Source organism: Capra hircus, chromosome 8 (assembly GCF_001704415.2).
Source record: "Capra hircus breed San Clemente chromosome 8, ASM170441v1, whole genome shotgun sequence".
In the NCBI taxonomy this organism is placed as follows: Eukaryota; Metazoa; Chordata; class Mammalia; order Artiodactyla; family Bovidae; genus Capra; species Capra hircus.
This window is the reverse complement of record NC_030815.1, coordinates 102,662,210-102,684,707: the sequence shown is the minus strand read 5'-3', so window position 1 is coordinate 102,684,707 and position 22,498 is coordinate 102,662,210.

Here is a 22,498-nt window from a genome sequence, read left to right as displayed (position 1 = left end):
TAAGTATCGCCAACACAGTTAAGTCTGCCTTGTATGGACCCTTTGGGAACCACCTCTATGTCTCTTCCTCCTTGCGTGCATGCGTGCTAAGTAACTTCAGTTGTGTCTGACTCTAATCCCATGGGCTATAGCCAGCCAGGCTCCACTGTCCATGGGATTCTCCAGGCAAGAATACTGGAGCGTGTTGCCATGCCCTCCTCCAGGGGATCTTCTTTCAAAGATCGAACCCGCATCTCATGTTTTCTGTGTTGGCAGGCTGGTTCTGAACTGAACTGAACTGAACTCTCTCCATTCTTGTTGTAATCGTCTTTCACTTCCTGCAATCGAATTCTAGTTGGTTTATGTGCCTTTTCTTAGTTTTAACTTGGAGAAGACTCTTGAGAGTCCCTTGGACTGCAAGGAGATCCAACCAGTCCATTCTAAAGGAGATCAGCCCTGGGTGTTCTTTGGAAGGAATGATGCTAAATCTGAAACTCCAGTACTTTGGCCACCTCATGCAAAGAGTTGACTCATTGGAAAAGACTCTGATGCTGGGAGGGATTGGGGGCAGGAGGAGAAGGGGACGACAGAGGATGAGATGGCAGTCTGGCATCACTGACTTAATGGACGTGAGTTTGAGTGAACTCCGGGAGTTGGTGATGGACAGGGAGGCCTGGCGTGCTGCGATTCACGGGGCCGCAAAGAGTCGGACATGACTGAGTGACTGACCTGAACTGAACTGGGAAGCCCTTCTTCCTCCTAGAGGTAGCCACTATTCTGAATTTGATAGCTATCATTCCCAAAATATTCTTTATGTATTTGTTATATATTGTGTTCCCAAGCAATGGTTAGCATTTTTTTTTTGCATGTTTTAAAGCTTCATGAAAGTGAAAGTTGCTCAATCGTGTCTGACTCTTTGCGACCCCATGGACTGTAGCCTGCCAGGCTCCTCTGTCCGTAGAAATTCTCCAGGCAAGAATACTGAAATGGGTAGTAGTTCCCTTCTCCAGGGGATCTTCCTGACCCAGGGACTGAACCGAGGTCTCCTGCATTTTCTTTACCAGCTGAGCCACCAAGGAAGCCCTTTAAAGCTCCATAGTATCTTCTATGTACATTCTTCTGCCATTTTTGTCATCTTAAAATTAAGTTTGTGAGGTCCATCCACATCGATGTATGTAACTAATAGTTCACTAACAGGCACTGCATAGCATATCATGTGACCATTCTACTGTTTCTTTATCTTTTTCCTATTGATATATATTTAGTTTGTTTTTCCTCCCAAAATTAAATGTTTATTTGCATAGCTCAGTCATGCCCTCTAGGCTGTTTTTAATTTTTTGCTATCGCAACATTGCTGTGAAGGTCACTTAATTTTAAGTGTTTCTTCAAAGCAGTTTTTCTGAGCTTATATCTAAGAGCAGAGATGCTAGATTACAGACTGTGCACATTTCTAACTTTCTAAATGCTGCTCAGGTGTTTTCTGAAGTTTAATCATTAGACGGAAGTATCTTACCACCTCACGTTCTCGCAGCAGCATGCGGATGGGTTCCTGCGTATGCACCAGTACTTAGTCTATCAGGACGTCTTGAAAGGAGAGATGACACATTCAAATGGGATAATTAAGGAGGGCTTTTTTTTTTTTTTTGGCCGTACAGTGTGTGTGATCTTAGTGCCCCAACCAGTGATTGATCCCATGCCTCCTCCATTGGAAGCACAGAGTCTTAACCACTGGACAGCCAGCAAAGTCCCTCAGTTCAGTTCAGTTCAGTTCAGTCACTCAGTCGTGTCCGACTCTTTGCGACCCCATGAATTGCAGCACACCAGGCCTCCCTGTCCATCACCAACTCCTGGAGTTCACTCAGACTCACGTCCATTGAGTCAGTAATGCCATCCAGCCATCTCATCCTCTGTCATCCCCTTCTCCTCCTGCCCCCAATCCCTCCCAGCATCAGAGTCTTTTCCAATGAGTTAACTGTTCACATGAGGTGGCCAAAGTACTGGAGTTTCAGCTTCAGCATCATTCCCTCTGAAGAAATCCCAGGGCTGATCTCCTTTAGAATGGACTGGTTGGATCTCCTTACAGTCCAAGGAACTCTCAAGAGTCTTCTCCAACACCACAGATCAAAAGCATCGATTCTTCGGTGTTCAGCTTTCTTTATAGTCCAACTCTCACATCCATACATGACCACTGGAAAAACCATAGCCTTGACTAGAAGGACCTTAGTCGGCCAAGTAATGTCTCTGCTTTTGAATATGCTATCTAGGTTGGTCATAACTTTTCTTCCAAGGAGTAAGCGTCTTTAAATTTCATGGCTGCAGTCACCATCTGCAGTGATTTTGGAGTGGGTAGTTTAATATAGAGAGTAAGTATTTAGAATTATTTTATTTTCTTATGAATTGAACTTCCTGGGGTTGTGTTTTCATCTTCAATTTAATCATAATAATTCTCTTTTTCTTAAAAATCTGTCTTGTTTGAGTTAGTACAGTCTCTCCAGCTTTCTATTGGTTAGTATTTACCCAGTATATATTTCTCCATCTCTTTAGCTTCAACCTTAGTGCAACCTTAAGTTCAGATATGCTTAATACAGAGTATAGTGCCCAATTTTTAATATCTTGTATGACAATCTCTGACTCTCATGTTTTAGTTCATTTTGGTTTACTTGGCTTCATATGTTTTCCCTTATTTTTCTTTCTTACACACTTCTTTCATTTTCCTTTTAACATTAAAAAAAAAAAGAAATAGGCATCTTTTTTTCTGTTTTCCATCTAATGATTAAACTTGTGTGCACTATTCTTGTATCAGTTATCCTGAAGATATTAACAGGTATTCCTGATATAAAATCTAAAAATTTTCAATTGATGTTCAATAAATGTTTTCATTTCATAAATAAATTCAATAAATGTTCAATGCTCTCCCTCAAAGAACCAAGAATCTCCCACATATTACATGTTATTGCTGTGCAATATTTTAATGTCTATCTTGTAGCTCTACCCTTCAAATTAGGCATTTTTATTATTATTGATGTGGACAGGCAATTTTTAAAAACAGTTTATTCACATATTTACTGATTTCTTCCTACATATTAAGCCTTCTTTCTGGGGTCATCCTCTCACCTGAGCTACATCCTCTAACTTCCTTTACTGAAGTCCTATTACTGGCAAACTCAGTCTCAAAATATCTTAATTTCATCCCTATTTTTGTCCCATAGTTTCACCAACACGTAATTATGAATTGATATGTTGTTGTTCAGTCATTCAGTCATGTCTAACTCTTTGTGACCCCATGGACTGCAGCACACAAGTCTTCTCTGTCCTTCACCGTCTCCTGGAGCTTGCTCAAACTCATGTCCATCGAGTCGGTGATGCCATCCAACCATCTCATCCTCTGTCATCCCCTTTTCTTCCCACCTTCAGTCTTTCCCAGCATCGGGGTCTATTCCAATAAATCAGCTCTTCATATCAGGTGGCCAAAGTATTGGAGCTTTAGCTTCAGCATCAGTCCTTTCAATGATATTCAAGCCTGATTTCCTTTAGGATGGACTGGTTGGATCTCCTTGCCTTCCAAGGGATTCTCAAGAGTCTTCTCCAACACTATAGTCCAAAAGCATCAATTCTTCGGTGCTCAGCTTTCTTTATAGTCCAACTCTCACATCCATACATGACTAGTGGAGAAACCATAGCTTTGACTAGACAGACCTTTGTTGGGAAAGTAATGTCTCTGCTTTTAATATGCTTTCTAGGTTTGTCATAGCTTTTCTTCCAAAGAGCAAGCGTCTTTTAATTTCATGGCTGCAGTCATCATCTGCAGTGATTTTGAAGCAAAAATAAATAAGTAAATAAAGTCTCTCACTGTCTCCATTGTCTCCCCATCTATTTTCCATGAAATGATGGGAGTGGATGCTATGATCTTCATTTTTTGAATGTTGAGTTTTAAGCCAGCTTTTTCACTCTCTTCTTTCACCTTCATCAAGAGGCTCTTTAGTTCCTGGTCGCTTTCTGCCATAAGGGTGGTGTCATCTGCATATCTAAGGTTATTGATATTTCTCCCAGCAATCTTGATTCCAGCTTGTGCTTCATTCTGACCAGCATTTTTCATGATGTACTCTGCATATAAGTTAAATAAGCAAGGTGACAATATACAGCCTTGACATACTCCTTTTCCAATTTGGAACCAGTCCATTGTTCATGTCCGGTTCTAACTGTTGCTTCTTGACCTGCATATACGTTTCTCAGGAGAAAGATAAGGTGGCCTGGTATTCCCATCTCTTAAGAATTTTCCATGGTTTGTTGTGATCCACACAGTCAAAGGCTTTAGTGTAGTCAGTGAAGCAGATGTAGATGTTTTTCTGGAATTCTCTTGCTTTTTCTATGATCCAACAGATGCTGACAATTTGATCTCTGCTTCATCTGTTTTTTTCTAAATCCAGCTTACACATCTGGAAGTTCTCAGTTCACATACTGTTGAAGCCTATCTTGGAGAATTCTGAGCATTACTTTGCTAGCATGTGAGATGAGTGCAGTTGTGCGTTAGTCTGAACATTCTTTGGCATTGCCCTTCTTTGGGACTGGAATGAAAACTGACCTTTTCCAGTCCTGTGGCCACTGCTGAGTTTTCCAAATTTGCTGGCATATTGAGTGCAGCACTTTCACAGCATCATCTTTTAGGGTTTGAAATAACTCAGGTGAAATTCCATCACCTCCACTAGCTTTGAATTGATATAAAAGATATTACTCCACTGTTTCCTGGTTTCTGTTGTTTTTGAGAGCCAATAGTTAGTCTACTTAATATTCCTTGGGAATATTGTGTATTTTCCCTCTGACTTCTTTAAAAATATATGGTTTTGGTTATCGCACTTTCAAGTTGCTGGGTCAAAGTGTAATTTCTTTTTCATTTGTCCTGCATGGGATTAGTTGTACTTCCTGACCATGAAGAACAGCTATTTGGTCAATTCCAGGAAATTCTCAGCGGTTGTTTTAAAAAATATACTGTGAATATTCTCCCCCTTCTTTCCTATAGAACTTCAATTGGATATACGTTAGTTACTTATATGCTCTTTTCATAATTTTCATATCTTCATACTAAAAAGAAAAGAATCAAATGGGATTATGAGACTGAAAAATAAAATATCTGCATTTCTAAATCATCCCTACATATCTTTTGTTCACATTTCTATTTAGTGGATAGTCATTTTCTTATTTCTTTGTAGAAACTTTTTAAACAGTAAGGAAAGTAGCCTATTGTGTGTTATATGTGTTGCAAAATTTTTGATGTTGTTTTGCTTTCTGACTTCCTTTACAGTTTTTCCATGCAGCAATTTAAAATCTTTATTTTGTTGAATTTAAAAATTTTTTGTGACTCTTGAAGTGTCAGATTTAGGAAAACTTTCCCCTTGCTGACTTATTAAGTTAAACACTAATTTTTCTTCCAGAATATTTCAAATTTCATCTTTGTTAAAAGCAAGTTTGACATTTTAAGAATTACAGGGAGTTTAACTCTTTTAAGAACACATTTTTAAAGAACACAGTAAATCACTTGTTTACTCAATGAAATGTATGAAAAGTTGAACGAGTGATTCTATGTCAAGCTGCAGTGAATTTCCTGATAACACAAAATGCCCCAAAGTTTAGGTTTTATAGTTTTAGTAACACTTTTTATTTACCTTTTTGAAGTGCAAAAAAATTTAAATTGTATTTTCAACAAGGAATGTGGATCCTGAGATAAAAACAAAAGGTTTGATGTATAATGTAAAAACCAAGGAAAATATACACTATAAGGAGGGAAGTTAGAATAAGCTGACCAGAGTTTGGATGGCACTGGATTGTCCTTCAGAAATGCTGGTGATCCTACTACCATAACCAAGGAAGTGCCAATTAACATTCCTTTCCAGTCTAGGAGAAACACATAAAAGTATCTATTTGCTTATTTCTTAAATATAACTTTTTATTGTGGAGATATGAAAGAACCTAAACTTTGGTATCTCTGGTGTGAGGAAAAACAAAACAAAAACAAAAACACAGCTGCAAGTAACCATCTTTTATCCAGGGAAGTTTAAAAATAAATTGAGGACACTTCTAATGAAAATGAGCACGCACACACATTGAAAGCGTGAGAAAGAGTGAGGGGAAGACTTTGGCAGCATGAAATGTAATATTAAAAGCACAGGAAGCAAATGATTTGTAGCTTCCTCCGTAAGGTCAAATTTAGTTTCACGTGTGGCTGATATTAGGTACTGGTTTCTCTAATACCTGTTTAGCAACCTCCTTCTTGCTGACTTTCCCATATTATGGAGGCCAGAAAGCTAGACACTGTGTTTCCCAGACTCCTTTGTAGCAAGATTCTGAATGTGACTTAAATTATGCTAATTAGACATATTTTATCAGTGCCAGTTCTTTGGACACTCACCTTTGGCCCCCTATTTAAAGGGGCACCAAGTTCAGTTCAGTTCAGTGGCTCAGTCGTGTCCGACTCTTTGCGACCCCATGAACTGCAGCACGCCAGGCCTCCCTGTCCATCACCATCTCCCGGAGTTCAGACTCACGTCCATCAAGTCTGTGATGCCATCCAGCCATCTCATCCTGGGTCGTCCCCTTCTCCTCCTGCCCCCTATCTCTCCCAGCATCAGAGTCTTTTCCAATGAGTCAACTCTTCGCAGGAGGTGGCCAAAGTACTGGAGCTTCAGCTTTAGCATCATTCCTTCCAAAGAAATCCCAGGGTTGATCTCCTTCAGAATGGACTGGTTGGATCTCCCTGCAGTCCAAGGGACCCTCAAGAGTCTTCTCCAACACCACAGTTCAAAAGCATCAATTCTTTAGCACTCAGCCTTCTTCACAGTCCAACTCTCACATCCATACATGACCACAGGAAAAACCATAGCCTTGACTAGGCGGACCTTAGTCGGCAAAGTAATGTCTCTGCTTTTGAATATACTATCTAAGTTGGTCATAACTTTTCTTCCAAGGAGTAAGTGTCTTTTAATTTCACGGCTGCAATCACCATCTGCAGTGATTTTGGAGCCCCCCAAAATAAAGTCTGACACTGTTTCTACTGTTTCCCCATCTATTTCCCATGAAGTGATGGGACCAGATGCTATGATCTTCGTTTTCTGGATGTTGAGCTTTAAGCCAACTTTTTCGCTCTCCTCTTTCACTTTCATCAAGAGGCTTTTTTTAAAGGGGCACCAAAGTACTCAGTAATAAAAGCAAATAATATTTTAATAGTTTTTTTAACTCAATATTAAAACAAAAAATTATGATCAACAAAATCCCAAAATGTTCAACAAAGACAAGATCAGTAATAGTCCCAGGGCAAGCCATATTGGAGCCTGAAGCAAAAGAAAAAAAATAGTCATACTGATCTTGTCTGTCTTGTATGATCCTAGACTTGATTAGGAACCACGTTACATGTGGAGAGGAGCAGGTGCCAGGGATCCATTCTTTGCTGGTACAGATTTGAGTAGAGGAGAGATAGGTCTAGAGCAGCTTTGCACTTGAGCAGAGGCATCTTTCTACCTGTAGCCCAGGTAGCATGTTTCTGAAACAAGCCTCTAAACTTGCTTCTGGCAGTGTCAAGAGCAGTAGCTCCCTTGGTGGCCCAGTTCTGCCACGTGGTTTTGGTAGTTGTTTTTGAAGGCTCATCCTAGAGTTTGTTTCTTTGGATTTTCCAATTAACTGTGTGCCAAGCTCTTTCTGTTTACAGCTGCCTAGGAAGGATTTTGTTCTCTGCAGACAGACCCCACTTAGACCCCTTGGAGAGCAGATACTACACTCCTCGTAGTCAGTTCAGTTCAGTTCAGTTCAGTCGCTCAGTCGTGTCCGACTCTTTGCGACCCCATGAATCGCAGCACGCCAGGCCTCCCTGTCCATCACCATCTCCCGGAGTTCACTCAGACTCACGTTCATTGAGTCTGTGATGCCATCCAGCCATCTCATCCTGGGTTGTCCCCTTCTCCTCCTGCCCCCAATCCCTCCCAGCATCAGAGTCTTTTCCAATGAGGTAACTCTTCACATGAGGTGTCCAAAGTACTGGAGCTTCAGCTTTAGCATCATTCCTTCCAAAGAAATCCCTCGCAGTAGATGAAGTCAAATCTTTTGGGGTCAAACAGAAACCAGAGAATGCTGCTTTGGAATGACATTGTTAATATAACAAATATACTTGGACAATGGGTTGAAAGATTGAGGATATTTAATCTCACCGGACTTGGTTTCTTTATCTATAAAATGAAGGTGATAATTCTCCTTCCATAGGGTTGTTGTAAGTATTACAGGACGTAATAAAAAGCAGAGACATCACTTTGCCAACAAAGGTGATGGTTTTTCTGGTAGCCATGTACAGATGTGACAGTTGGACCATAATGAAGGCTGAAGGCCAAAGAACTGATGTTTTCAGATTATGGTGCTAGAGAAGACTTTTGAGAGTCCATTGGACTGCAAGGAGATCAAATCAGCCAATTCTAAAGGAAATCAACCTTGAATGTTCATTGGAAGGACTGATGCCATAGCTGAAGCTCCAATACTTTGGCCACCAAATGTAAAGAGCCAACTCATTGGAAAACACCCTGATGCTGGGAAAGATTGAGGCCAGGAGGAGAAGGGGGCGACAGAGGATAAGAGAGTCAGATGGCATCACCGACTCAATGGACATGAGTGCGAGCAAACTCCAGGAGATAGCGGAGGACAGAAGAGTCTGGTATGCTGCAGTTCATGGGGTTGCAGAGTCAGACATGACTTAGAGACTGAACAGCGAAGTCTAGAGTCTGACCCAGAGTTGCTGTGCTGTAAAACTTTCAGGAATTATCAATATCTATTTCTCTTATCTTTGGGTAATATTGTAAGTGTTAATAATTTAGCCATCTTGTTCATCTTTGGTCACTTTATTTATAAGGGTTCCAGATAAAATACCTGAACAGAAAAATAACTGGTAATGAATTTTCAACATTTCCTGAGATTATTTTTTATTAATCAGGTTAGTATGAAAACATAAGAAAACTAGAAAACATAAAAAAAAAAATTGGCAAAGATGGGATTGGTTCTATAGCAGTCAAAGTCAAAGCTTAAGTAAGAGATCCCTTATCAAAGCAACTGCAAAATGTGAGGGCAGCCAGTAGTTTACTGCATCAGGCACTAATGCTATTTTGCCTAGAAGTATTTTCCACTCAATTTTTTCAGTATGTTGTTGAGGCATTTTTTTTTAAGACAATTTTTGCCAAAAATAGCAAAGTTTGATTCATCTGCTTCTTTAGACAAATATGTAATGAAACAGGAAATAACTTTGAAAGCCCTCTTAACTGCACTGATATACATTTGTTTTAGCTATGGTGGGGGAGGGTGTCAGATTTAAGAAAGGGAATTTACTAAAAGAATATTGGGTAAGCCCACAGAATCTCAGGAAGGCCTGAGAACAAGGCTCAGAATGTATACAGCCCAGAGTTGCACCCCAAGTCAACCTGCAGAAAGGGTCCATGAAGCCATTAACAACACAGCTTCTGCATAGACTCCACTGTTTGCACCATGGACCCCCGTGACACTGGACCTCACACTGCCACCATTGTGCCCCTGCAAACCGGATATAGCCACTACTGATGGTAGCCATATTGGATTTTTGCAAAGTCCCTAATTCTTCATATTACTGGTTTCTTGTTCAAAGTCTGGTGTTGTGAGTCTGATCATCAAAGCTGGGTAACACACCTGTCCCTAGCTGCAAGGAAGCCTGGGAAATTAATTTCTGTCACTTACATTCTTATAGTGAAAGGCAAACTCTGTCTGATAAAGATGAAATTTTCCAACTATGTGTAGCAGGATATGGCTCGTGACCATAAACTGAGCATGAAGATTTAGCACTAAGCACCCTGAATTCTAAAGTGCCAGGAGTTACTGGGGCAGGACACCCCAATCAGGGTTTGCTGAAGAGGCAGCTGGACAGGTTTAACCCACCTTCATCTAAGTAGTCTTGGAAGATGGAGGGAGAGGAAATTATTGAAATATTAATATATATTTTACTAATGGGAAGGACAATGATTTGCCCTCTTCTGTCCACTGTTTGGGAGAGAAGAGGACACAACTCTTCCATCTCCAAGGTAAGTAGTAAGGGAGGACACTAAGAGATACACTCACAAAAACTAAGGGTGCCTGCAAAGTGAGGCCAGCATTTCATGTCCCCGGTTGGTATTTACTCAGTCAGAAGACTTGCTCATCTTCCTTTTGATCCTATTTGAGCAGCAGGAAGAGAAGTAAGGTGGAAAGAGAGGGCTGCAGAATTTGCAGTGGATCAGGTAGATGTTGTGGATGGTGGCCAGGGTCTTACCATCTTGCCAGGACCTTACCCGAGAGGAACGCCCTCCAGGTGAGTGGACACTAGCAGCAGCAGGAGATTGTAAGATGTACCACCAGCAGGCATTCACCTTCATCACAGTCACTCAGGGAGCAAGGACAATCAACCAGGAAAGGACCAAGACAATTAGGAAAGAGAAGATTCTCCCATCTCTGGTTCTTTCTGCCCACAACACCAGGGGCATCAGGCTCAAAAGGAGGATAGGATGCAGTATCTAGAAGTGGTCCTTGACCCTCCTCCCTGCACTCTGATGCTGAAGCAGGAGGAGGAGAAGGCAGAAAATGCCTGCTCACCTCAGGTCCCCAGGCCACAGTTCTGGCTACTGTGATGTGGGAGAAATGTTGGCTCAGAAGTGAGCTTGGACCTGGACTGACTTCTCACAGCCACCAGAGGGACTTTCTGAGATGTCCACAAAGGGTTTCCTAGGAACAGAAATAGAGGGAGAAATAAACAGACTTGAGATCAAAAGGAGAAGGGATGATGAAGAAGAAGAAGGAGAAGGAGAAGGGGGAGAAGAAAGAGAAATATTATCTAAAAACATTTTTTTTTTCAGCTTGTCCCTCTAAGTCAGCAATCACAAAGCAAATGGAATCATCTGCTGCCCCAAACAAGTCTGAGAATAAAATGAAGAAGGTTGAGAGTGGGGAGGGGAATCACTCAGTGAAAATTACAGCATTAATGGTAAAATAGAGACCCTCAACCCCAGATTCATTAACTGGGAACATCCTCTGCTGAGCGTTGCCCTGAGAGGGGAGGAGGGAATGAGCAAGGATCAATGAGGCAAGCAACCTTGCCAACAAGCAAGATGGGGCCCTCATCAAATGTCCAAGGTCCCCCTGAGAACACTGTACCATGGCATGTCTTTAACCACTTTGTGAGCCTCTCCCCTTTGCAAGTCAGTGATGAAGCTCATAACATAAACTTAAAAAAGGAATGCTTAAATCCACGTATTCGTGTAAGTCTGGATCATTAAATTATCGTGACTCTAAGACTAAAGAGATGGCGCTTCCCTGGTGGCTCAATGGTTAAAAAAATAAATCTGCCAGTCAGTGCAGGAGACGCAGGTTTAGTCCCTGGGTCAGGAAGATCCACTGCAGAAGGAAATGGCTACCCTCTCCAGTATTCTTGCCTGGGAAATCCCATGGACAGAAGAAGCCTAGGAGGCTACAGTCCATGGGATTGCAAGAGTCAGACACGATTTAGTGACTAAAAAACAACAACAACAACACGAAGACAGAAGAGAACCAGTCTGGATTCTAACATGAGGGACGTCATCACACTTCACATCAGCCCACGTCCTGGCACTGCCGGACTCTCCCCATGCTTGGGGTTTGGAGTCACCCAGGCTTGACTTTTGAGTCCCACTTTGCCCCCTGCTAGTTGTATGACCTTGGGCAAACTACTTAGTCTTTCCAAATAAAAGAATGTTTGGTGGGATAAACTGGGAGATTAAGATTGACATATATACACTACTGTGTATAAAATAGATAACTTATGAGAACCGACTGTATAGCAAAAAGAATGCTACTCAAAGCTCTGTGCTGACCTAAATGGGAAGGGAATCTGAAAAAGAGGGGGTAAATATATATGGATAGCTGATTCACCTGGCTGAAACTACTACAACATTATAAAGCAACTCTACTACAATAAAAATTAATTTTAAAATATATAGGTTAAAAAAAGAATATTTGGCAAGCTCTTGGCAGGACCCCTGGCACTGAGGAGACATCCAGTAAGTGTGAGTTTGGTTGTTATTGAGAACAACCTCCCCATTAACAAATGTGTCAGATAGGAAGTCTTCTGTGGTTGATTTTAGGTTTTCCCCCAGCAGGGAATCATTTTAAGCACTTTTACAGTATAAACACAGAACATGAAGGAGTAGGATACAAAGTGCCTTAATTTTTAGCATCACAAAATCAAGCACAAAAGTCAAAGGCATTCCTGCTCTGTGGGCATTCCCCCCGCTGGAGAGGTATTGCTGAGGAGGACCGCTGTGTGCGTGAAGTTAGTGCTCAATCAATAGGGAGATTTGGGAGACTCGCCTGTACAGCTCTGATGGAACCCTTAAAGGATGACCTGTTCCTCCTCCGATTTAAAGACGTAGAGCTGTGGTCCCTGAGTGGTTGGAGGTCATCCAGCTTCAGATCCTTTTGCTCTATCTCGAAGCACAGTGCCTTTGCCTCGGTGCCATGTCTGGATCTTCCATCACCCCTACCAGGGCCCACTCCAAGATTTGTAAGAACAAAGGTGATTCTTTGGTCAAAGTTAACCAAATGCTAGTTTTAGCATGTCTGAGATTTTAAACCTCAGTCCCCTCCTTTCCTTGAACATTTTTTCTTTTTTCTTCTTGCAAATAAGCAAAACACACTCTATTCCTTAGAATTCTGCATGTTCAGCGGGATATTTTTGGGCATTGAGGTGGATTGTAATGCAAATGTCCTTGATTTTCTTGGGACTCTTTTCCTCTTGTGAATTTCAGTGAATGATAGGCCCCCTTGAAATATATGCACTTTTGATAGATGAAAATTCCCTTTTCCCTTGCGAAATGTGCTTGGCAGCAGATATTTCTGTTTGGTGAGATTTGCTTATTAATTCAGTGTCGTGTGGGGCTCAGCAGAGTAGACTTGCAAGATAAAGTTAGGACTCAGGGCCGGGACCCAGAAAAGGCCATGGCGTCAGGGTCCCAGAGGAGAAAGAATAAGAAAAAGGGAGCTAGAAATTGGGGTCTCCAACCAAGAACGGGGGTGAGCTGGAGGTGACTAAATAAGTGCAGAGTTCAGGTAAACAAGAGTGGGAGAGAGGGGTTCAGATGAGCAGAACTCAGAACTGGGACTGGTAACAGGGCATTGCTGTTTATTCGGTCCGTTGTGTTGAAGCGGTAGTTGCCACAAAAGCCACTACATTTAGAACCATACTTGCTTATCTGTCAGAGTCCTGGGTGGAGAGCAATCCCCGGCCACCAACTTCACTGAAATTCCTGGGAGCGTGAACTAGCTCCGTACAGCAGTTTTCTGCCCCCAGGAGAAAGGTGTTTAGGATAGTGGCTGGGCCAGCAGCCTTTTCCAGCATTTTGGACCTCTCCTAGCATTGTTGTGGTCAGGGGACTTGGGGGATGCTGGCCCAGAGAAAGATAAGATGAGAGGAGAAAGCAGAGCTACCTTAAGTGGAGATTCTAGGAAGGCAGCTCTCAGTTCTTTATAAGGAAGAATTCTCTAGTCAGAGCAATGTGGACTGTGAAAAAGAGAGGCTCTTCCTGTCCCCAGGGTCATGCAGCCTCCAGCAAGCCTTCCTGTACAGAGCGGTGGTTGGACTAGATCTCTCCTGGGATCCTCTCATCACTCAGATGTTGTGAGTCAGTGTCTGCCCACCTCTCACCCCTGAGGAACACTCTTCATGCTTCCCACTGCACTCAGGGTCACATCCTAACTCCTCCCTTCCCAAAGTAAAAGAGACATGAATTCACATAATGAAAAGGCTACCTTTTTGCCTGGGGAAATTGACCAAGGACAGCAAACACTAAGTTATATCTTTGAAAATATTAGATGCTCAAGTAAAAGGAAATACCTTCTGAGCCTTCAGATATAGAGACAAAGGAAACAAAAATAATCTTGGCATCATATTTCTCAATAGCGATGTAAGATTAGTCATTAATAGAGTAACCCATTCAAGGAACTCAAGTATATGAAAGCATGGAAAGAAGGAATTTCATCTGTCCTTCAATATGAAGTCTAAGAACAATAGTTACACACATAAAATTGCAAAAATTTTATAGAATATGGTATTCATGGGTCCTTCTTGAAGAATATACTAGAGGAATAACTTTATATAGCCTGGGAGTGACTGAGAAATATTGGTCAAAGGATTCATTTTTATCATCTAATTATTTAGCCATGGGTCTATGACTAAAACTTAGATTTCCATTAAAGTGGAAGAATAGCATGTAAATATCAAATATTCTGAGAAAGTGGAAATTATATAACCAGAAAGGGGACAGTAGAGAAAAAGAAAGAAAGTAAAATAAGTTCATTATTGCTGCATAGCTAATAAGAATCAAAGAATACCACTTAAAGACAACAAATCAAATAGCAGTAAACACAAGTGAATAAAGGGGGACTGAGGACACAGTGTTAGTATGAACGTAACCACTAAAACAAAAACACAAACCTTTCCAAACATCAAAAGAAATGGAAAAACAAATTGAAGCAAAATTCAAGTAAAGAAAATGGAATACACAGCAAAAGTACACAATAAATAAAAAATAATGTCACAAAACCTCTGACTGTGTGGATCACAATAAACTGGAAAATTCTGAAAGAGATGGGAATACCAGACCACCTGATCTGCCTCTTGAGAAACCTGTATGCAGGTCAGGAAGCAATGGTTAGAACTGGACATGGAACAACAGACTGGTTTCAAATAGGAAGAGGAGTATGTCAAAGCTGTATATTGTTACCCTGCTTATTTAACTTTTATGCAGAGTACATCATGAGAAACACTGGGCTGGAAGAAGTACAAGCTGAAATCAAGATTGCCGGGAGAAATATCAATAATCTCAGATATGCAGATGACACCACATTTATGGAAGAAAGTAAAGAACTAAAGAGCCTCTTGATGAAGGTGAAAGAAGAGAGTGAAAAAGTTGGCTTAAAGCTCAACATTCAGAAAATGAAGATCATGGCATCTGGTCCCACCACTTCATGGCAAATAGATGGGGAAACAGTGGAAACAGTGTCAGACTTTATTTTTCTGGGCTCCAAAATCACTGCAGATGGTGACTGCAGCCATGAAGTTAAAAGATGCTTACTCCTTGGAAGAAAAGCTATGAGAAACCTGCTGCTGCTGCTGCTGCTGCTGCTGCTGCTAAGTCGCTTCAGTCGTGTCCGACTCTTTGCAACCCCATAGATGGCAGCCCACCAGGCTCTGCTGTCCCTGGGATTCTCCAGACAAGAACACTAGAGTGGGTTGCCATTTCCTTCTCCAATACATGAAAGTGAAAAGTGAAAGTGAAGTCACCGAGTTGTGTCCAACTCTCAGTGACCCCATGGACTGCAGCCTACCAGGCTCCTCCATCCATGGGATTTTCCAGGCAAGAGTAATGGAGTGGGGTGCCATTGCCTTCTCCGATGAGAAACCCAGACAGCATATTAAAAAGCAGAGACATTACTTTGTCAACAATGGTCCGTCTAGTCAAGGCTATGGTTTTTCCAGTGGTCATGTATGGATGTGAGAGTTGGACTATAAAGAAAGCTGAACACCGAAGAATCTATGCTTTTGATCTGTGGTGCTGGAGAAGACTCTTGAGAGTCCCTTGGACTGCAAGGAGATCCAACCAGTCCATCGTAAAGGAGATCAGTCCTGGGTGTTCATTGGAAGGACTGATGTTGAAGCTGAAACTCCAATACTTTGGCCACCTGATGCAAAGAGCTGACTCATTTGATAAGACTCAGATGCTGGGAAAGATTGAGGGCAGGAGAAGAAGGGGACGACAGAAGATGAGATGGTTGGATGGCATCACTGACTCGATGGACATGGGTTTTGGTAGACTCTGGCAGTTGGTGATGGACAGGGAGGCCTGGCATGCTGCAATTCATGGGGTTGCAAAGAGTCGGACACGACTGAGCGACTGAACTGAACTGAATGTCACAAAACTAATACTATATTTAAATCATATTAATAAATGTAAATAGGCATAACTCATACCTGTCAGGATTTTCCAGAAAGCCAATAGGAGATAGACAATTGATAGATAAAATGGCTCAGCAATAGAAAGTCTGCCTGCAATGCAGGAGACAAGGGTTTGATCCCTGGGTCGGCAAGATCCCCTGGAGAAAGAAATGGTTGCCCACTCCAATAGTCTTGTCTGGGAAATTTCATGGGCAGAGAAGCCAGTTAGTTCAGTTGCTCAGTCATACCTGACTATTTGTGACCCCGTGGACTGCAGCACGCCAGGCTTCCCTGTCCATCACAAACTCCCGGAGCTTGCTCAAACTCATGTCCATCGAGTCAGCGATGCCATCCAACCATTTCATGCCAAGCGATTGTCTCATGGCTACAGTCCATGGGGTTATTAAAGAGTCAGACAGGACTTAGCAACTAAACAACAAGATAGATGATAGATGGATAGATAGATAGATAGATAGATAGATAGATAGATAGATAGATGAAATGGCTGGATAGATAGATATTTATTATGAGGAATTGGCTCATGTGTTATGGAGGCTGAGAAGTTCCACAATCTGCCATCTGTAAGCTGGAAGCCAAGGAAAGTTGATGATGTAGTTATAGTTAAAACCTGAAGTCCTGAGAACCAAGGGAACCAATGGTGTTAGTCCCAGTCTGAGTTCAAAGGCCCAAAAACAAAGATCATCAATATTCAAGGACAGAAGACATCCCAGATCAGGCAGTGAGAGAATCTGCCCTTCCTTTGCCTTTTTTGTTATATTCAGGCCCTCAACTGGTTAGATGTCTACCCACATCAATGAGGGCAATCTCCTTTACTCAGTCTACTGATTCAAATGCTAATCTCTTCTGAAAACACCCTCATAGTCACACCTGGAAATAATATTTTATCAGATATCTGGGCATCCTTTTGCTCAGTCAAGTTGACATGTAAAATTAATCATTCCAGGTTATTCTGTCTTAGTCTGTTGGGGCTGCTATAACCGAGTACCTAGATTGGATGACTTATACACAACAGAAGTTTATTTCCCACAATTCTGAAGGCTGGGAGATCCAAGATTAAGTTGCTGGCAGATTCAGTGTCTGGTAAAGATCCATTTCCTGATTCATAGATGACTGTCTTCTCACTGTGTTCTCTCACATGGCAGAAGGGGCAAGGGAGCTTTATGGGGTCTCCTCTATAAGGGCACGAATCCCATTTATGGGGCTCCAACCTCATGACCTAATCATCTCCTCAAAACCCCACCTCCAAATGCCATCACACTGGGGGCTAAGTTTCAACACAGGAATTTGGGATAAGGACACAAACATTGTCTATAGCACTTACCTACTAGAAAAAAAGATGTTCAGATAGGTTTACAAAAACACATATTTGAAATTAAGTGATTTAGGAAAGGTAAGCATAAAGGATTGGGGTCAACCATGACAGGTAGAAAGAAAACTGATAACTTGATCTTTTTCACTAGAACAAAGTAAAAATTTTACTTGAACAAAGTAAAATTCAGACCAAATAAATAAATGAGATGAAGCAGAATTGTTGATCATGTTACAAGATGCGATTCAAAATGAAGATGTAATGCTTATGATTATCACTGCACCTAATAATACATAGCAATCTTCATAAAACAGAAACTATAGGAGATGCAAATTGAAATGTACAGAAATCAATAGTGAAGGGAGATTGTAATACACTTCTCTCTCTACAAGAAAGATGAAGTAGACAAAATATGAATATGGATAATAGAACTTCTGGGCCACATAATCAGTAAGGTAGATCTTATGTATATCTATCAAAATTTATACCCTGACTGATAATAGATAATCCACCTTCTTCTCAAGTGCCCATGAAATATCCATAAAAAATAACAGTACCTAAAGTCATAATGAAACTGTTACTAAGTTCCATGAAAAATAAAAACAGAGAGAATAAACAGATACACAAATAACTAACTAAAACATAAAAATAATCAGAAAGGACAAAATAAACAATGCTGAGGAAGAAACAACTATTGAATCAGAAGAAATTTTTAAGAACTCTTGGCACAATCGTATTCAAAGCAATTTTAAAGCCTAGATAAAAAAGGTAATTTCCTGGGGAAAATGCCATTCCACAAAATTGACACAAATGGAGATAGCTTATAAAAATCAATTTTCATAACAACTAGAGAAAGTTATGAAAGAACTAACTCCCATAAAATTTCCAGGTTCTGGTGTTTTTAAATGTTTTCTGCTATTCCTTCAAAAATCAGATAATTTCAATGCCATTTAAGCTGTCCCAAATAACAGAAAAAAAGTATGCAAACTTCCGAATTTTAGCATAAAGTGAAATAGTACTGATCTCTAAACCTGATAAATATCGTGCAAAGAAGAAATCTACAGGTCAATGTCACTTGTTAATGACTACACAAAAATCCAAACTAGAACTTTATTAACAGCTGATTCAAAATAGCACATAAGACCAAATTTTGTTACAATTCAAGGATGGTTCAATATCAAGAAATTAATATCATTCTAAATATTAATAATATAATAAAATATTATTGTCTCCATAGATTAAAATATATATATATATCCCTGGATAGGGAAGATCCCCTAGAAAAGGAAATGGCAACTCACTCCACTATTCTTGCCTGGAGACTTTCATGGACAGAGCCTGGCAGGGCTATAATCCATGGAGTTGCAAGGAGTTGGAAACAACTGAGAGACTAACACACTTCCAAAACTAATATAATCATCCCCCTAGATGCTCTTCTTAGATAATATTGCTTAATATATACAAAGGATAAAGGCCATCATATATATATATATTATGGGCTTCCCACAAGGCTCAGTGTTAAAGAATCTGTCTAACAATACAGGGGACATGGGTTCAACCCCTGGGTCAGGAAGATCTTCTGGAGAAGGAAATGCAGTATCCTTGCTTGGTAAATTCCATGGACACAGGAGCTTGGCAGGCTACAGTCCATGGGGTCACAATAGTCCAACATGACTCAGCAACTAAACAATAACAGCTGCTGCTGCTGCTGCTGCTAAGTGGCTTCAGTCGTGTCCGACTCTGTGCGACTCCATAGACAGCAGCCCACCAGGCTCCCTAGTCCCTGGGATTCTCCAGGTAAGAACACTGGAGTGGGTTGCCATTTCCCTCTCCAATACACGAAAGTGAAAAGTGAAAGTGAAGTCGCTCAGTTGTATCCGACTCTTAGCGACCCCATGGACTGCAGCCTTCCAGGCTCCTCCGTCCATAGGATTTTCCAGGCAAGAGTACTGGAGTGGGGTGCCAATATATATATATATATAAGCACAATCACAGTGAAAATACTAGCACTTTTTTTTTCCTGCAACTAGACAACTTGATTTTAAAATTCATGTGAAAACAAGGAAGACCATCCAGGAAAACACCAAAAACTTAGAACAACAGCAAAGGAAACTAGCTCTCCTAGATGTTAAAACATATGAGAAAGCCTCTAAAATCAAAATAGTGTGAAACTGGCACACAATTTTACAGGTACATCAATGAGACAGGTGTAAGAGACCAGCAGTAACCTCATCACAAGTGGAAAGTTGATGTTATTAAAGAAGGAATCTCAAACTTTGGAGAAATATGGACATTTAACATAAATGATATAGAACAATTAGATAATCACTTGGGAAAACACAAACTTGGATTCTTGCATCATACCTAGATGCATTCATGGATGGATAGAAATATAGATGGAAGGCTAAATATGTGATAAAACACCCAGCATAAAATGTTAGTGGTAGATGCTGTGTAATGGATGTTTACTAGAAAAATCTTTCAAGTTTTCTAGATGTTTGAAATTTTCCTAATATTTGCTAGGGAAAATGGACAAAGTATTTTTTAAAGGCACAGAAGCTGGCTTGAAGGAGCCCTCATTTACCAAATTAGGATAAATCAAGCAACAAGACCAACAATAAAAATAATGGATTGCAACAGCAGGCGTTAGTTTAAAAAAATCCATGTGTCCTTAGTGAATACTAAGAGAGAAAGGGAGACAGAGAAAGAGAGAGAGTCTCAGATGCTGATACTGAAAATGACCATTATTCCAACTCCTTACTGTAAAACTTGGTAATGAAAGAGAAAGAACTAAGCTCCTATTTGATCATTTGAGGATAGTCTATAATCTTTGCTAACACAAGGGATAGAGGGAAAAGTCAAAGTATGCCAGAAGAAAGCAATCAGAAAACTCCAAAATGTAAAACGTTCGACAAGACAGATGCCTAGTACTTCTTAAAGTCAGGAAAAGCGGTGTGTGAGAGATGTTTGAGACTGAAAGAGACAGAAGAGATATAAAATTCAAATGCAATATATGAATCTTGATTGGCTCTTGGTTGGGGGAAAATTATAAAAGACATTTTGGGGGCAACTGGGAAATGTTAATGTGGACTGGAAATTAAATGATACTATCACTTCATGGGAAATAGTTGGGGAAACAGTGGAAACAGTGTCAGACTTTATTTTTTTGGGCTCCAAAATCACTGCACATGGTGATTGCAGCCATGAAATTAAAAGATGCTTACTCCTTGGAAGAAAAGTTGTGACCAACCTAGATAGTATGTTCAAAAGCAGAGACATTACTTTGCCAACTAAGGTCCGTCTAGTCAAGGCTATGGTTTTTCCAGTGGTCATGTATGGATGTGAGAGTTGGACTGTGAAGAAGGCTGAGTGCCAAAGAATTGATGCTTTTGAACTGTGGTGTTGGAAAAGACTCTTGAGAGTCCCTTGGACTGTAAGGAGATCCAACCAGTCCATTCTGAAGGAGATCAACCCTGGGATTTCTTTGGAAGGAATGATGCTAAAGCTGAAACTCCAGTACTTTGGCCACCTCATGCGAAGAGTTGACTCATTGGAAAAGACTCTGATGCTGGGAGGGATTGGGGGCAGGAGGAGAAGGGGACGACCGAGGATGAGATGGCTGGATGGCATCACTGACTCGATGGACATGAGTCTGAGTGAACTCCGGGAGATGGTGATGGACAGGGAGGCCTGGCGTGCTGCGATTCATGGGGTCGCAAAGAGTCGGATACGACTGAGCGACTGAACTGAACTGATAGAACTATGGTTAATGTTCTTCAGGGCAAAGTGGCGTTTGGTGATATAAGATTAGTTTCTTATATGAGGGATGAAGGCTCATTAGGTCTGCAACTTCTTTCAAGTGCTTCAACCAAAAAAAATAAAGATGGTTCAGTTCAATTCAGTTCAGTTCAGTTCAGTTGCTCAGTCGTGTCTGACTCTGCAACCCCATGAATCACAGCACGCCAGGCCTCCCTGTCCATCACCAACTTCTGGAGTTCACTCAGATTCACATTAGAGATGGTTATATAGGTCTAGAGAATCTCTCTAGATGATGGGTCGATAGAAATAGTTAGATAGATAAAATATATATGACCAGATATCAACAATTATCACATTTGGGTGTTGAAAGTACAGATGTTTCAAAAACACTTAGGCATTTTGATAGATAAATATTGCTTAAGACTCAGATTTCAAGATTATTGAAGTCCTACTATATATGTCAGGCCCATGCTCAGCACTTTAGCATATGTAATGTATTCAATTTTCATAACCTCCCTGTCAGGTAGGCATTACCCTCTACATTTTATGAATAAATAAATGGTGCTATCAACTCTGGACTCGTGTCACAAACTGTAACTCAAATTCAGATCTGCTGACTTCAAAGCCAAAGATCATTAAGCGGCAGCCGTAACCACCGGTTTACAAAATAACCAGGCAAAGTTAAAGACCACAACTCAGAACCATGTAGAAAATGTTAAATCAAAATCAGTCCAAGTCTTTCCAAGTGTTCCCTAGTAGAGGGCATAGAGTGAGCAGAAGCAGGAAGACTGAACAGTGGAGTGTGTTCTGGAGTAAGACTGGCTTCTGGGCTTGGAAGAAAGAAGAGAGGAAATGAGCTAGAAAGGACAGCTGGGGCAAGTCACGGCAAGGCTTGGGTGCCATGGCAGGAGGGATAGGCTTTCTCTGGTTGGCTGTAGAGAACCATGGAAGGTCTGTACACAGGCAAAGGACATGGTCAGATAGTGCCGTGTTCACTGCTTTCTTCCTTCCCAGTGGGAAACCATACTAAAATAAACACAAACAAACAAAACCTACAGAAGGAATTGGAGCAAGTTTTTTGATGTTTTATTTATGAACTGAGCATTGGTCAAATGAAAAAAAAAAAAACCTTAACAAGATAAAAAATTTATGTACAAAGAACCACTTAGTGGCTTATAATAACCCTTAGTAGAGAGGGGGAAAATGAAGAGCTATTTCATAAAAGATTGAAACTCCAGGGTACTCAAGGTTTGAGTACAGGCAGAAAGCTCTCTTGACACTGTGGTTCTTTAATAAATGGAGTGTTTCTATGATGAGAAGTCTTCATGGGGAGTAGAACAGAGCCTGGAAGTATCCAGTTATGAATTTTTCCATAAAGTCATATTTTGGAAAAGACGATGGTTATCAATAAGACGGGTATCAGTGATGCAGTGGACATG